The 18442-nt window shown below is 37.7% G+C and overlaps 1 long non-coding RNA gene across 1 annotated transcript in view; it reads left to right on the forward strand.

Annotated features, from left to right (window-relative positions):
- The window catches only part of LOC134794103 (uncharacterized), a 207212-nt gene that overhangs the window by 182314 nt on the left and 6456 nt on the right, over window positions 1–18442 (forward strand). The gene's annotated exons all lie outside the window — the stretch shown is intronic.

The raw sequence follows: 18442 nt of genomic DNA on the forward strand, positions 1-18442 counted from the left end.
AGGATCAAAAGAGCTCTTGATTCTGAATAGAAATAACATGAAAATATCCAAATTAAGGAAAAGTGCAGTGTACTTTAAATAAAATGTATCGATGCGTACCTATCGCACTAAAATCGAAACAAATTTGTAATCCGCTATATCGCTACGGTATCACGACATAGTAATAAAATAAGGATCAAAGTGTCCGTGTATCACAAAGTTTACACCTTATTGTTTTGAAAATTACGTAGGAACAAATAAAATAGGACACGGAATAAATGGTTTTACTTGTTTCAGTGTGATTTTATTTTAGAAAATAATTTGGTGAATATAAAACGACCATTAATTACATATTATATAGATGATCTATCTGAAAACGGCAAGCATAGATTTAATTTGTTATTCATGTTCCAATATGTAAAATATTTTCCATTCGTTAGTTAAGATTTCTGTTAAAATTAACCGTTACTAAAAGAGACCAAATAAAATTAGGTACGTTGGTATAATTGTAGTTAGCGACACCTTGTGTTAATTTAAGTTGTATTTTTGTAAATTTTAACATGTGTTAATGTTTATATTTGTTGATAATATAATTTTCGCATAATTTTTTATCTTAAGTAACATATTAGGGTGTAATTTACTTAATATAATTGAGGTGCAAGCATTAATATATCGCGTATAATACACAAAAAATGGTTTAACCAATATTATGATTTCAAAAAACTGAATCATAGATAATAAAAACGTCTTGCACCTCTATACACCCTCTTCTATCGCTGTATTATTCCGTAGGCAGTGTTACCATAGTAAATAATAAGTTTACTTATACATATCTATTTACATGAAGTGTTGTATATTTCTATAGGTAAGGAAGTGTGATCGGATTTTAGGGTGCAAAACTATTGTGTAATCATATTCATATCTCTTGAATGTCTAAACTAATCATATCTTGTATCGTTTTTAAAACAATATTGAATAGAATTTTGCATGCATTTCTGTATTTATCTACTCGAAATTGGCATAAAATTTCAGGGTTCTAATAAAAAAACGTTTTCTAAAAGCTCTTAGCGTAGACAAATTCAATGTTTTTTTAATGCGTGCTTCCCGCGCTTTTGCAAATTACGGTGTTGCCATATGATACAGTTTCGTTAAAGTAAATGTTGCCAGCGTTTTGAGATCGCGATGTGCTGATATTTAAATATTGGTGCTATTTTTAAATGTACGTTTTTGTATCAGGATTGGTTGAACTTTTCTTTAAATGGTGGACTGAGAGGTGAGAGCACCAGTGATTTGAATTTCTACTGATTTAAGGCCGAACCACACCAGGTGCTTAATGCGTCACTATAGCCAAAGATCCATTGATTGTGTAAGATGTGAAAAATCAAGGACAAACTCGTGTTTCGAATATAACGTGAGATGTTGTTGGCGCTGTACGGCTCCGTACATTATGCGGTATTTTTGATCGTCAAAAGTTAACGTTTCACAATTCAATGACCACGAAACATATGGCGTAGTACAGCGCCATCTATTTCGAATGTCAAACTAGGCCAACTAGGTTGCACGTTTGTTTCTTAGACTTTAGCTCTCTATTACAATAACTCTTTGCTCCAGCTCACTGCATAGGTTAATGTTAATACGAATGCAGGTATGATCTTTGGATTTAATATATGTGCTGTGACATCGCATGCGTAGCTGCATTTGGTGTGTATAGGCCTTTTAGCTGCGCAATGATGCAACATAAGCAATATTTACTCTGTAAGCCTGTTAAAGTACAATTTCACATACCAATTTTCGCGATAACCAAAGACGATATTGTATATCCAGTTTTATTTTCATATATTTTATAAAATCGTAATAATGTTTATGTCTCGTTTTCTTTGGCTTGACATTTATTTTCCTATAAGATGAACGACTAGATAAAAGAATAAAACTAGATATTTCTTTTAAAATAAAATCAGAGCAACTTGAACACACACTTATAGGTCAAATAATTGAATTCGAATTCTTAAATGATATGAAAATTATTGAATATTAATATAATAAAATGTTAAGACGAAAATACATGAGGTCATGTAAAAATATTTGCCACAATATCAATATTTAGGGAGGAAAATGGGGGCTACGTTTGTATGGATTCAAAGTAATATTGTGGTAAGTATTTCCGGTTACCTTTTCTATCGAACGAACTTCCACCACAATTGTTAATTATATTTTAATTTCAATGGGGAAATATAAAATAAATTATTAAATATGGGTTAGAATGCATCAACAATATCAACACAATTATAATTGTGTTAGGTTTTTGTTGATAATGAAGGTAATAAAATAAACTCTAAGGACAGAGTTTAATTTTATTCAAATGTTACAAAATAATATTCATAAAAAATAAATTCTTAGAATAAGCTAACTCAACAATGGCTTTCGCAGTGACAAAGTGTCATTCAAAGTGTCAAAATGTCAAATTTCTATGAATATATAGAATGACATCGATTATAATGACACTCCTTCACTTTGTTCTGTTCATGAAGGTGCAAAGTTATCTTAGACGGACTCTAACCCTTTTAACGCCCATATTGCTAATAATTATTATACCTAAGCGTTATAGCGTACGCTGTTAAAATAACCTTCATGCATATTGAAGCTCTCGGGATAATTCTCAGGTAATTACCCTAATAGCCTAATTAGGCTCCTTGTAGTTTGACTTCTTATTCTTTCTAAGAACCATCCAACGTATGATGGTAGGAGTTATCGACATGACATGATATTAAAGCAAACAACACTTTTAAACACGTTACTGAAAGAGGCAGACGCTGCCATTATCCCGCCGTTATTTCAAGCGCAACCATCATATCCTTGTGTGTGTTCAAGTTGCAATCAATCTAATTAAACTCTACGTGTATGCACGCATGCATTCGCATGCATAGAACATACTTGCATGCGTGAGAGAGAAGCTATATATACAGAACGGAAGATAGACAAGGTAACATTGTATCACAATAATTATGAAACCAATTTATTTATTGTTTATAATAACTTAATGCAATGCATTTGATGTAATAAATGATAAATCCAGAGCGATTGTTTTTTTTTCTCTGTGCCATCGTCCACACTGTTAGAGTGTTTTCACATTGTCCGATCCGATCGGATATCGTATATCTGATACAAAGAAGAATCATTTTAATAGTGCATTGATTAACCTTTTCGACGCCATGTCAAACACAAAAGCTGTCACGCGGACGCCACGTCACCAAAGTGTCAAAACTGAAATTGAACTTTATGCATATGCACGTAGGTCTATGTTGCTCTGTGGTCTGTGACGGATTAATCTGTCTTTGGCGTTGGACCTGCGGTGCGGATATATCCGTCATTGGCGTCCAAAAGGTTAAATGTTTATTATTCAAGAGAAATCTTTCACACCATAAAAAGAATGCCATAGCGCACTCTATAATAGCTGCTTTTATCCAAGGATCATTCGAAATCCGGTATCTAAAGTGATAGCCAGACTTTACAAATACCCACGACGGGTGTTGACTAATAAACGGATTAAATAGGTTTCAAGACTGAGATGTTCGACGCGTTGCCTCTCTGTTGCACTTGTAAACTCGTACGTAAGTGTGACGTAGGCAACACGTCGAACGTGGTTCGCGGTAGGGTCTGATTCTTCATTAGCTGCACACTTCCACGTAGAGTTAGACCAAGACAAGTCTGCAACGATTTTTATAACACACGCAGTGCAAGTGTTAAAAATACGTCATAATTTCGTATACGTTTGACGTTTGAAATTGCACTCGCACTACATGTGTTATCAAAATCGTTGCAGACTTATCTTGGATTAACTCTATCAATGTTAGGTACACTTTAAACAACGTTAGTGAGCAGAAAACAAAAATATTCTCGAGACAACTGTAATTTTTGATGTTCAACCGGAAAGCCCTCTTTATTCTAGTTATCACGATTGTATAAAATACTATTTATTTATTTATGGTCTAAAACACTAAACTACGTGTTCTAACGTCTGCGTACTTATATAATGATAGCATAGCCGATGATAACTGGCTCCATGTTTGTCATAAGGCAATGCCCGCGATCCCTTACGACCGGTTGTGTGAGTGTTCGCACCCTCGCCCTGCTTAGGTGTAAGGTTCCGCAGATGTATTTAGTTAGTTTAGTTTTCTGAAAGATATCTTTATATTCCTCTTAAGAAATGACAGATATTTATTCTTGTGGCTCTCTTAGTTGATCCGGCAAAATACGAGACCTGAGAGAGAAATACCTACGACCAGTTGAGGAGATCAGCCGGACAGACACACGAAATAATTTTTGCCTGCGACTGCTAGAGCGTAATACCCGTATGTAATCACTAATCACCCTAATTTTCTCTTTGAAGTTTGAAATAAACGATCCTTTTTTCAATAGACCTTTAGAATGTCTAAATTTGAATATTTTGGAAATAATTTGCTCTAGATTGATTTTCCGTCAGTTTGATAAAAATATTTATAAGCTTTCTCTAGTGTTTATTATTATTTATTAAAAATAGCCGTGAAAATTAAATACATCTAAAATGTGAATTCAAGTCTTTATTCAATCACGCCAAACGGCGATCAAAGACTAAATCTGATATCTATTTACCACTCTCGTTGGATTAGGCTGAAGCAGCCCTAGCCAGCAGACCTAGGGGTCTGCCCGCGGGTCCCTAGCCAACTAGTTTCAATTGCAGTACAGAGGCCTCAGAGCAAAAAGATGTCCACAAATAGACGGCCATAGAGCCGGCCTGACATTCCTGCGTTAGACGTTTGTAATAAAATTGCTGGCCGTTTAAGGGCACAGCCGTGAAATGTTTTTCTCATATCCCAAGTACTCCTTGTACTGTGAGTTGACTTGAGAATTGACTCCCATTGGCTCATTTTGGGCAAATATATTTATCGAACTTGCTCACAGATTTTCACGAGAATCGATTGAGAAATAGCCAAGATGACAATTGTGTAATTGTGTATCGACCAACGCCAAACGAAAAAAACCGGCCAAGTGCGAGTCGGACTCGCACACGAAGGGTTCCGTACCATTATCTATAAAAGCGGTCACCCATCCAAGTACTGACCCCGTCCGACGTTGCTTAACTTCGGTCAAAAATCACGTTTGTTGTATGGGAGCCCCACTTAAATCTTTATTTTATTCTGTTTTTAGTATTTGTTGTTATAACGGCAACAGAAATACATCATCTGTGAAATTTTCAACTGTCTATCTATCACAGTTCGTGAGATACAGCCTGGTGACAGACGGACGGACTGACGGACAGCGGAGTCTTAGTAATAGGGTCCCGTTTTACCCCTTGGGTACGGAACCCTAAAAATGTATCGTGATGACAGATGCTACGAAAAGTCCCATCACTGTACTACTATCTATTTAAGTTTCGATTCGCATTTTCTATGATCGATTGACATCTTGGCTAGGCCTTCTGTAGAGGAGAACCGTCGGACAGGACAGACATAGGTACGAATTAATTTTAGTCTAAGCTGCAACAGAAACGCTTGGCTCACGTTTCGCACTCGCTGGGTTAAAATTACCTAATGCTCGAATTTGTCCGACCGATCAAGGACCGATCTGTCATCTTCATTACATTCAGTCATTAAATTAAAAATTAAAAACTCGCACATAACATTTTAAACTTATTACAATTACCTAGAGTGAAACCAAGAAAAGTCTGCAACGATTATGATAGCTAGGCCACGCAGTGCAAGTATTATTTTCTTGGTCTAAATCTACATGCATATCAGCTGTCTATTCAATAAGCGTTAGGATCAAAAAATACGTATGTAAAAAGCTGCTAATGTCATGAAATGATTATCATATTCCAAAGGTCCCTTTAAATACTTTTTGTGATAACTCACGACCTGGGGGGCGATTTTTGAACCTCGACCGCTCGATTTCGTGTATTTCGTTCAATAATATCTCCAATGCTAGGCATTTAAATTCTACTAATAGAATTGAAAACGAGTGGTCAGTACCACTAGATTCCCAATTTCTATCGCTCGCATTTCGCCGTTTTCCACCGATTTTCGAGTGACGAAATCGAACGATCGAAATTCAAAAATCGGCCCCCAGACCTTACACGACACTTATTTGCTTAGATATGCGGCAAAATAATTGCAACAAGAAAATAGATACTTACAGTATTAAAACATACTGGCAAAAGTATATAAAGCTAGGGATACCCAAGCCAGGGATACCTAGTGTATTTGCGCCTTTTTATTACTGATTAGTTTCCCACACATAAAGATACCTTCTTTAAGAATGAAAATAAATGATTTTAAATATCATTATGGCATCCTCAATAAAGACCACATATATTATAGGTGCTAGAACAGTATAATGATACAAAGATGATAATTTGTTACAAGCTAGGGTTCCGTCGATGTAAAAACTGGCCAGACTCGGAAAAAAGTGGTTTACTAATGGGTAAACAAATGGTGCAGAACGGCCTTTATAGGTCACTGAAGACAGCTGGACGTCTGGCTGTGCCTTGAAAGGGCCCTTGGGAATTATAATTCGTAGCTTGATAAAAAAGTCCCTCCTGTACCAGAAAGCTACACTTGGACTTAGATACCTACATTAGCTATTTTAATAATTCTGAGGCTTTTTTAAATACTGGTAATAAAAAGGAAATTATTGAGTAAACTGAGTATATTGCAAAGCGCAATTCAGAAAAAAAATCGTATGAAATTGAAGAAACTTAGGTAGGTACAAAAATTTCGGTTAACATACAAAAATATGAGAAATTGAGAAGTGTCCGAAATGATTCAATTTGGATATTACGCAAATTTGGAAACTTTCTTACGGCACATCCAGCTCGTCAGTTTCATCAGCTCGATGTCATCATATTGCATTGTCGAATACCTACAAACCATACCTACAAATTGTCGAAGAATGGTGTGTGAATTTTCATGAATTGTCTAATGTCAACTAGACAGCCAGAGTTACAGCATACGTAATGTCAGAAAGTAATGTATAGTATAGACCATATAGTGCCATCCCGATTAGCTCTCAATGGTAGAAGAGCCGGCCGCAAAATTTCTAACCGACTTGATACCACGATGAAATGCACAATGGTTTCCCAGAAAAGTTATGCTAAGTCCGAATTCGATAGTCTGCCACGGCGGAACTTGCCGAAAGTACGAAAAAGAAGGCCACTTCCGGTGCGAAAAAAGGGGCTGATTTAACCCATCTGATACCGAGATAGTAGTTATGGCAGCAGTTAGAAATTTACATGTAGACACAGAAAAGCGAAGTCTGCCACTATTTTTTTTGCCGGAAGTGCTTGGCAGACGCTCTCAAAGGTGACCATCGGGACCCCTAAATTAACCCATCTGATACCACCATGAAACCAATGCCAGTCGGTAGGTATGAACTCTCATGTCAGGAATATATAAGTCTGCCAAGGCTTTTCCTGCCGAAACACCATGGCAGACGAGATTATGTAAGCAAGGTCGCCATCGGTTACCCTACACTAACCCATCTGATACCACCATGAAACCAATTCCATTCGGTAGGTATGAACCCCCATTTTAGGAATATATAAGTCTGCCAAGGTTTTTCCTGCCGAAACACCTTGGCAGACGAGATTATAAGCAAGATGACCATCGGTTACCGTACACTAACCCATCTGATACCGCCATGAAACCAATTCCAGTCGGTAGGTATGAACCCTCATTTCATGAATATATAAGTCTGCCAAGGCTTTTCCTGCCGAAACACCTTGGCAGACGAGATTATGTTAGCAAGGTGTACATCAGTTACCCTACATTAACCCATCTGATACCTCCATGAAACCAATTCCAGTCGGTAGGTATGAACCCTCATTTCGGAAATTTTTAAGTCTGCCAAGGCCTTTCCTGCCGAAACTCCTTGACAGACGAGATTATGTAAGCAACATCCGCATCCGTGGGATCGGTATACGTGATTACTGTAGGCTTATTTATTACTTTATGCTTTTACATATTTGTATATTATTATGTTATTAATGAAATATATTTATAATTTATTAAACCTATACCTAATACATTGGGAATTCATTACCTGCTTACGGCAGTAGTAGGGAGTAGTGGGTGAGTTCTGGCTCACTTAGCCAGGCCAACAGTCCCTCCCCCTTTTTTTCCCTTGTTGAGGCCCTGCAACCTTACCTTGAACCCAACCTAATGTCATTGTAGCTCGAATCTAACCTAATCTATTTTTATTGCTTTTAGAAAATATTCTAATAACAATTATCTACTTTTGCAAAGTTAAATGTTGAATTCTTTATTTCGCAAAATGGAATTTTAATGTGACTATAATGTATGTGCAATCTACTTAGAAACTGGGTTTAGAAATATAAAAACACACATTTTATATAGGATAATAAGTTTATTCAAGTAATATTCTGAACATATGAGATATAGTAACATCATTACTTATTCTGTGTACAGTGGAGAAAACATGCAAGTTGACATTTTTCGTTTTAAAATAAAGATAAACTAAACAGTATTTGCCACAAACCGATGTAAAAAAAACTTTGCAGTTGTTGATTACAATACCATATCTTAAGGCCCCAGTACACAATGGGCCATCGCCGGCCATTCCAAGGGACGCATTTATGCGTTAGAGGGAGCAAATGATATTGCTATCTCATTCTACCGCATGGCTGCGTCCCTTGGAGTGGCCGGCAATGGCCCATTGTGTACTGGGGCCTTTACAATTTCTCTCCATGAACATTTTATGATACCCAACCAACCTTCCGGTTTTCGCCCGAATGAATTAAAATATTCACCATCACCATTGACATCAATATAAATGGCTATCCGATGTCAGCCAGGTTTAAAATCCGGATCTAAATTGATAATAAGCAATTTAAACAGGTGAACAGGTAGCTGAACAAACATTGGCATTTTGTTGGCTGCAAATACATTCGATTCCACGCCTATATTCATTTTACTCATATAGTGTTACACAGAACTCATTTGCTGTCAAGAATTACCGACAATTGTCGTGTTTCTTGTGACAATTGTCATTAGCTTCGCAAAATAAGTACTTAGTATTTGGCGATATAATGGAGTTTTTATTTTATTAACATGTTGGTGGCAAACAAGCACACCGCCCGTCTGATGGTAAGCGGTTACCGTAGCCTATGGAGGCCTGTAACGTCAGTACCAAGTGTGATGTCGACAAGTGTCGCACCTGCCACCGTAGTGAAATAGAGGCCAGGCCCCAATTTCACATCGGTGACAGGTGCGACGAATTGTAATATCACTATCGCTGACGTCACAGGCATCCATGGGCTACAATTACCACTTACCATCGGGCGGGCCGTATTCCTGTTTGCCACCATCATTGTATTATTAAAAAAAAACTTTATTATATCGGAAAAAACAGATATTTCTCCTGTGAAGTTTCTGACAATTGTCAAAGATCTAGAAGAATTGTAGGTAATTCTTGACAGGTAATGAGTTATATGTCGGAATTTCGTGACAATTGCAGTGTTTCTGTGACAATTGTCATAAACTTAGCAAGAGAAATATCTGTTTTTTTCCGATATCATAAAGTTTTTTTTTAATAATACAATGATGGTGGCAAACAGGAATACGGCCCGCCCGATGGTAAGCGGTAACCGTAGTTCATGGATGCCTGTGACGTCAGCAACAGTGATTTTACAATTCGTCGCACCTGTCACGTTGGTGAAACAGGGGCCAGGAGTTAAGTCAAAAGCTAGTAAACAGTAATCTCCTCCATATTCCTCTCTAACTTTCAGGCAGTTTTATTAACTTCTTATGGTATCAATGTGGAGTATAAATAGTCTACTATACATATATCCCAAAAACTTTAACGTTTACGTTTTTAAATACAGGGTGACCTTAGCCATTGGACAAACCCTGAAATCCCACATAGGGTTACTTCTCAGAAATGCTCTAACGGTAATTTCTTTTTCATTAGAACAAAAGATAAAACATTAAATTATCAATCAAAAGTTAATTCCAATAATCGACAACAAAAAGAAACATACTGTATTAATCATTGGCAGTGCTTTTGACAATTTGTTTGAAAATGTGCGGCAATGATGACATTTGTCAAAAGTCAGAATCTTATTAATGTCATAAATAAAAAAGATAATCAAAACGGTCGAAGTAAGTTTTAATTAATTTAATTTAATTTAATAATTTAATAATTAATAATTAATCTTATTTAAAGCTGCAACACGACTGATTAATTGACATGATTGTTCTCCCAGAAGGAGGTTCGTGGGGTGTTAGACTTTGGTACGGTCGTATAGAGGGCGGTCTCGTGACTTCAAAAAATTCCGACTTTTGGCCTACCGCTTCCGGTCAGAAAAATGTTCGACGGCCCGGCCAAACGGTGGGAGGTAGGTGGGGGGTGCTCGACCAAATGTCATAGAGGGACCCTGGCAGTTTTTGACGCCGCCATTTTTTTTCAAAATGGCTGACTTTTTTTTTTAATTTTTTCAAGTTTGTCCTAGCGCGCTGAAATTTTGGTCACGGAATCTCGGGGTCCTCTAGATTCGTATGGGAAAAAAAATTCGAAAAAATCCAAGATGGCGGAAAAAATGGCCCCTTTTATTTTGTATGGCAACTTTTAATCGGTGCGAGATAGGTGGGGGGAGCTCGACCAAATGTCATAGAGGGCCCCGAGACAAAATAAACTGCACTTAAAAATTTTCAAACGGGCCGACTTTTTTTTTTTTTTTTCAAGTTGGTCCGAGCGCGCTGAGATTTGGCATGGCGAGAGATAGAAGCCTCTAGATTCCTATGAAAAAAAAAATTTTTGGAAAAAATCAAGATGGCGGAAATAATGGTCATTTTAATTTTGTATGGCAACTTTTAAACGGTGCGAGGTAGGTGGGGGGTGCTCGACCAAATGTCATAGAGGGCCCCGAAACAAATCAAACTGCATTTAAAAAATTTCAAAATGGCCGACTTTTTTTTTTAATTTTTCAAGTTGGTCCGAGTGCGCTAAGATTTGGCATGCGGCGAGCTAGGGGGCCCAGCATTACCATGTAAAAAAAATTTTTGGAAAAATCCAAAATGGCGGGCGACAAGGGCAAAATTCAAATTTCCAAGTAGGTTAAGCGAGCCCGAAGGGCGAGCTTCAGGCCGGGAGGCCGAAGGCCGACCCCGCGTAGGGCCGTCAGGCCCGGAGCTTCACCCCGAATATCCAAGCGTGCCCCGCCCCCAGTAATTTTGGGCGAGGCCGAAGGCCGAGCTGCGGGAATGACGAACAAAGCAAAATCCTATACAAAAAACCGGCCAAGTGCGAGTCGGACTCGCGTTCCAAGGGTTCCGTATATTACACAATTTTTAACAATCAGTGCCGGATTAAGATATTTTGATGCCCTAAGCATTTCTAGGTGCCCCCTCTCCCTAGGGTCATCAAGATTACATTGATTTTTTGGTAAATTGAGAGAAGTTCATTGCCGCATTACAGCTGAGAATGGAAATCAGTCACATCATTTTATCACGAAAATTGACAGTGCCGCAGCAGTAATGTTGCAACAGAGTACCTAATGCTGTTGCAGTCGCTACCCGAATGTCACCTTTATCATAGCGTAGAAAGTAATAGAAACGCGAGCGAAGCGAGCGCGGAAATTTTTCGATATAAAAACGCAATATGATAGACAGTTGTACATTTTTACTTTTAGTATGGAAATCAGTCACATCATTTTATCACGGAAGTTGACAGTACTGCAGCAGTAACGTTGCAACAGAGTAATGTTGCTGCAGTCGCCACCCGAATGTCACCTTTATCATATATCCTTATAAAGTAATTGAAAACGCGAGCGAAGCGAGCGCGAAAATTTTTCGATATAAAAACGCAATTTTAATTTTAGTCCCAACCAGGCGCGAATCCAGGATTTCATACAGAGAAGGGATGGGACAGTTTTCTATCAGCCTAGCTTCACATAGGGCTCGATATTTAAGGGTCTCAGCGAGGTTGTTTTCATGCATAAAATATGCAAGAAAGCAGAGAGCTTGGAATTGAATTGGCGAAGTGTGAGAAAGGCAGTAGGCCCAGCTGCGAAAGAGGAAAGCTTGGATTTGGATCCACGCCCAAGTGTAATTAAGGCAGAAGATCAACTTTGCCGTAAGGCAGAAGGCCTCGCATAAGACCTAACGCCGAACCGCAAAAGAGTGGGTTGAAATCGAATCTATGCATGTAATCACGACTCTTCTACTGCTACCGATTGTTTCCCAAAGAATTACGCGCCATTATTTTTGCAAATTAGCTTTTGGACAGCTAAAAAAATCGTGTGGTAAAAACGATGTGTCTGTCCCTAATTTTAAAATTTGTTCACCTTTTTCAACCTGGCATTTTGGTGCCCTCCCTGAACGTGGTGCCGTAAGCACGTGCTTGTTTTGCTTATTGGTTACAAAGTCTTTATTAATTCAACCATTAAAGTCGACGAGTACAAAAAACTTTAAGCTAGCTCTCAATTTAACATTTTTTTTAAACATTATTTTTAATTTGACCTTACAATTACTCGTAAGTAGGTAAGACCGTTAAATATTTAAAATGATTATCTTATCAGAAAATTATCACCAATTACTCTAAGAAAACTACTACTCTAAGTAATCCGGCACTGTTAACAATGTATTTTTTATGTGAAACGTGAGTGAAATCTCTTTAAAAAATCCGTAGGGGTCGGATTAAAAACTGTAATTAAGTCCGACTCACGCTTGACTGTACATTTCTAATAGGTTTTCCTGTCATCTATAGGTATAGACCTATTTTATGTATTTTTTTCAAAATTTTAGACCTAGTAGTTTCGGAGATAAGGGGGGGGAATGGTCATTTTTTGCCTATTTTCTTGAATAACTTCTAAACTGTTCATTCGAAAATTATAAAAAAAAAGTATTTGAAATCCTTACAATAAGCTCTTTCATTTGATATGTAACATGATATAGTTTGAAAAATTTTTTTTTTCATTTTTTCATTTACCCCCCAAAAGTGGCCCCCATGTTTAAAATTCATTTGTTACGTTACATGTCCGTATTCGGGTCACAAACTTACATATGTGTACCAAATTTCAACTTGATTGGTCCAGTAGTTCCGGAGAAAATCGGCTGTGACAGACGGACAGACAGACAGACAAACAGACAGACAGACAGACAGACAGACAGACAGACGCACGAGTGATCCTATAAGGGTTCCGTTTTTTCCTTTTGAGGTACGGAACCCTAAAAAGTGTGTTAAGCGAGCCCGAAGGGCGAGCTTCAGGCCGGGAGGCCGAAGGCCGACCCCGGCGGAGGGCCGAAGGCCCGGAGCCTCCACCCCGACTCCCAAAACGCGAGGCCGAAGGCCGAGCTGCGTGAATGCAGTTCCCCCAAGCGTTCTACAAAGTCAACTGTCTTGATAAGCGAAGCCGGCGGGCCGAAGGCCCGACGGCGAAGCGTCGAGGCTCGCGAAGGCCGAAGGCCGAGCTCCGAGTAGGGCCGAAGGCCCGAAGCGTCACACGAGAGGGGGAAGTTGGCCTACGGCCTTCGGCCTTCGGCCCGCCGTTTCGCTTGTCTAAGACACTTTTCCTATTGGGTCGTGTTTAAGCTCCAACTTCCCGCTTAAGCCCCGAAGCAAAACCAACCCTCCCAACTGTTTTAATAAGCGAAGCGGCGGGCCGAAGGCCCGACGCTGAGCTTCGAAACCCAGCGAAGGACGAAGGCCGAGCTCCGCGTAGGGCCGAAGGCCCGGAGCGTCCCTTACGAGTTCCCAAGCACGCGAGGCCAGGCCGAGCTGCGGGAATGTAGTGCTTTCACGCGGATCTTTTCGTCCTAGCAAAAGTACAACTTTATTTCTTTTTCCCTTTGGAAAACAAACTACTACTACTACTACTACTACAACAAAAACAACAGCACCAACAACAAACTACAAGAAGACCGCGGGGCCCTCGGGCCCCGTGCACAGGGCAAAATCTAGTCGTACTATTTATTACCTCAGGAGCTACTAACACATACAAGTTGCTCCAAAGTAAAAAAATCGTAATTTGTTATGATACTTTGTATACTGGTTCTAAATACCATTGACGTGTAAAATTGTATTGATTTTATGAATAAATTATTGAATATTGAATATAAATACCCTAATGCATGGACACCCTGTATATCAACTTGAAAGAAAATGTTCAATATTCCTTTATAGTGCGACTCCTTAGCTCGATTTAGTATGGAGGTAGAGTCTGGCTAATAAAAGATGAACCTGCAAAAATGCGGTCCTGGTCTGACCCATCCTAAATCCTGTCCCATCCGGCAGAAAGCACGAAACTTGGCATGCAAACTTCAAACTTCAACATTTATTCAGCAAATAGGCCGCAAGGGCACTATTACACGCCGCTAAAGAAATGTGACGTCCCACGGTCAAAGGTACCTTATGGCGGGTATGGAGTTATGCATACCCCAGTAATCTACAATAGATAAGCTATCGATAACACAAAAGATCAACCTTCTAGGTTGCGTAGTTACAGAGATATGATTTTTTGAAAATAATGTTGTGAAATGAGCAACTTTACGATAGAGAAGTTTTAAGTTTAGCCGCCTAAAAAACTATGTTCCTGAAGTAAGTTACATAGTTGACTACAAATAATAATACCTTATATATCTGAGATTTAAAAAATATTGCGACTTGTTCTGTAATGCAAATAGAAACTTTTGATATCGACTGATTTATGTGTATACTAACCAATCTCTTGAAAATAAAGTTTTATTTCATTTTCACGATTGATTGCAATGAGCTCTCATGATTTAAATTTTATCTATTAGAAAACGACACTGACAGACAGTTTAAGCAAAAAACAATACCGATTTAGAGGTGAAAATGTATTTTCTGACTTTTTCATATAAAATCACAAAATTGAATATTTTTACTTTTAATGTGACACACAATCAATTTTTCTGAGCACATATGAAAGAAATTCTGTCATTCAAATGAAATAAATCCTAAAACCCCAACTAAATACTATATTTAACCCCTTATGCCACTTTAAACTTACATAACAATAACAGTATTTGCTCCATACATTTACGAAAAGGTACCTTATGGAAATAAATCTAATAATACATCACTACAAAATATCAATCATATTACAGTTTATCTTTTATGAATAGAAAATATTAATTTACATTAAACTGCCCCAAATTTAATTAGTTCTTCGTCATAATAATCTTAAAAAAGACCAATAATTTGTATGTAATGAAAAGGTACCTTGTGATTAAGTTACACGATGAGGCATGATGATGATGGAACAGTTAGGATAAACTAATAATATTTTGGGGTTAAGATGGTATAAATCGTCTATTTCTTATCAATAATATATTTCGGTTGCTATTGAAGATAAGCGGCATTGAGGTTCAATGACCTCAGATATTCCATAAGGTAATGCGTCGGGTATTGGCATTTTCAGCAAACCAATGGCTGATTTACTGCATGCGACCAAACCAAATGAAGATTATTCTAGTTAAGAAAGACTTGACGAGAGTAACTTTGGTATAATAGCAGGCTACTTGGATTTGTGATGTCGGTCGATGTACGGTTATAATATTTGCGAGGTCCCCCAACCAGAACTGAAATTATCAAATTAGTTTTGCAGAATGCTAATACAGTTCTCTACCAAACTTCTTTTCCCGTATTGACTAGTTTTTTTTGGGAATTTTCAATCTTTTTTCCATAAAGTACCTTTTCTACTAAACTCTGAGACGACATTACTAGGCTTATAACTAACTTATAACAAAAATAAAAACAGGTAAACAAAGGTTACGCATTAAGGTTTCAGATCACACAATAAAAAAAAATTGAGCATTTTTTCACCTCTTTACAAAACATTTCATATCTCCGAAACTAGAAACCCTCATAAGGTACCTTTTCCCGTGGAACGTCACAAATTTTCACTTCAAAAAGTTTTGAGATGTAATGTGAAACCAAGTCGGTTATTTTAATCAGTGCCAGGGGGTGTTAAAACAGTATCAATAAGATATCTTTAATTTGTAATTTTTAGCGAGTTTTAGCGGTGGGCAAAGTAATCCGGTGATTTGGCATCCATACCATCATTGCCCACCACCAAAAACGGATTAGGGTTGTCACTTTCATCTAATTTACCCAACTTCGCATGTAAAATAAGGTTATGTTTGTACACTAAAGTAAGTTTATAAATATATACTGTATTTAATTTGTCTTATTATCCTTTACTTAGATGTTTTATCCCGTTAACTAATGAAAAACACAGCAAAAATCATATTTTTGGCCATTAAACTATTGTAACAGATTTTCTCAAAAGTGACAACCCTAGCCTTTGTAAAATGCTTAGGCGAGCCTTATATGGAAATGAGCAAAAACGGGTAGGCAACATTGCCCAGCAAATTTATTTAAAAGTTTTCACACTTATCGCTAAGTTATTAACAGGGAATGGTAGGATTGCCCAAAACCAGTGATCCTTAGACATCATCATCATACAAGCTGTATTTGAATACCAAATTGACGTGGGCAATGTTGGCGAAAACTCCGGATATCTTTGCCCACCCTCTAAAACGCAAAAAAATGGGTAAAAACACGATAAAAATATTTTTTCTTCAAATAAACTGATGCGTTTGATCACAATGGACGTGCTGAGCAAAAAAAGTAATTACGATTTGTTTTTTTTTTTGAGAAATTCGTGTTTTTTTTTTAAATGCGGGCAAAGTTGGTGATAATGACCGGTACCTATTCTTCGAAGGCCGCAAAAATATATGACATGCTCTTATGGTTCTACAAATAAGATCGTGTCAGATATTTTTGCGGCCTTCGTTGTGTGTTGTGTAACATAAATTGCAGGTGACTGTATATTAGGAATAATTATTTTATTTAGTTTCAACGAAAGTTTCAAGTTTAGTACGAAAATACTTCAGATATACAATATGCACAAAATGTAGACCTAATCGAAATAAAACATTGCTTTTTATAGTAATTTTTTTTTAAAAACATTCGATACATAGGTATACATAACAATAACCAGGCCACAGCGGTATTGGCCTGTAAGCTTTATCTCGGTCTCCAAAGCCGCAAAAACTCGCTAGTACTTCGTGCTGGTCTAGCCGTTATTTTTTCTTGAAGATTTTCAGAGAACAGCACGTACACGCATTATACATATAGACGGAACGAACGGCATAATCATAATCATTTATTCGTCGCAATCCATGGTATTACAGATCTAGGTACAAGACTTTCAGGTATTACTTATACGAATTACATAACGCTTCCTGTTAATAGGCAATATTTTAAGATAAAAGTTCTATAATATATTACAAGATTACAATTGTCATCAAAATTAATTGACGTAAAGAAGTCAAATACGTTTTTAAAATGACGCAAAATGAAAATTAATCCCAATCAGTAAAGGATGAGTCTTTAAACTTTTTTCATTTTAAGCGAGTTTTGATTTGAAGGAACATAATACTTAAATTCGACTGTAATCGTATTGTTTTCAACCATTATGACCCGTAAATAACAGCAAATCAAATTTAAAGGAGACGCGAGCTGATATTTATGTACCCTATTTTTTGAAATACAATTTATCTACTGGTATACTTTCTCGTGTGCGTATATGATTTAATGTCAAATCAAGCTGTCATTTTTATTTGAAGAATTATACGTGTGCTCCGGTGCAGCCCCAGCGGGCATCTGACTTGAAGAAGAATTTTGAGTGATGTCGTCAATGTATGGAAATTGTTCGAAGGTTTACATTTGAGATTGAATTTCTGTGTTGTCTTTGTGAGTAAAAATATAAATCTTGAATTGTCTAGCTTTCAAAATCACACAATAATTCAATTACTGTCAAAGACAAAATTGTTTTGCTTCTTTCTCAAACGGAACTCCATATTTTGATATTTTGATACTTTTAGTGTCAATTTGTAGAGAATAACAGCAAATTAAAAATATAATTGGCATGAAGAGTCGGTACACGGTTTCTTCGTGAACAAATTTACGTGTAGTAATAATAATTATAATATAATATATATTATAGTGGTTTTCCGGGTCAAGGTCCGGGTCCGAGTCCGGGTCCGAGTCTGAGTCCGAGTCCGGGTCCGAATCCGTGTCCGAGTGCGTGTCCGGGTCCGAGTCCGAGTCCGGTTCCGAGTCCGGGTCCGAGTCCGAGTCCGGGTCCTAGTCCGAGTCCGTGCCCGAGTCCGAGTCCGGGTCCGAGTTCGATTCCGAGTCCGGGTCCGAGTCCGGGTCCGAACCGGATCCGGGTATGAGTCCGGTTCTGGGTCCGAGTCCGGGTCGCAGTCCAAGTCAAAATCGAAATTAGAAATCACCAAACGTGTACTATGCGTCGTTGAAGAGTTTTGTTCTGGTCATCATCAGCAGTTCCACTTCATCAAATGCGACAGTTTTTAATGTAAATGCTTGATTTTATGATGAAAATACAAAAAAAATCTATACTTATCTTCTTCCTCGCGTTATC

Source organism: Cydia splendana, chromosome 10 (genome assembly GCF_910591565.1).
Source record: "Cydia splendana chromosome 10, ilCydSple1.2, whole genome shotgun sequence".
NCBI lineage: Eukaryota > Metazoa > Arthropoda > Insecta > Lepidoptera > Tortricidae > Cydia > Cydia splendana.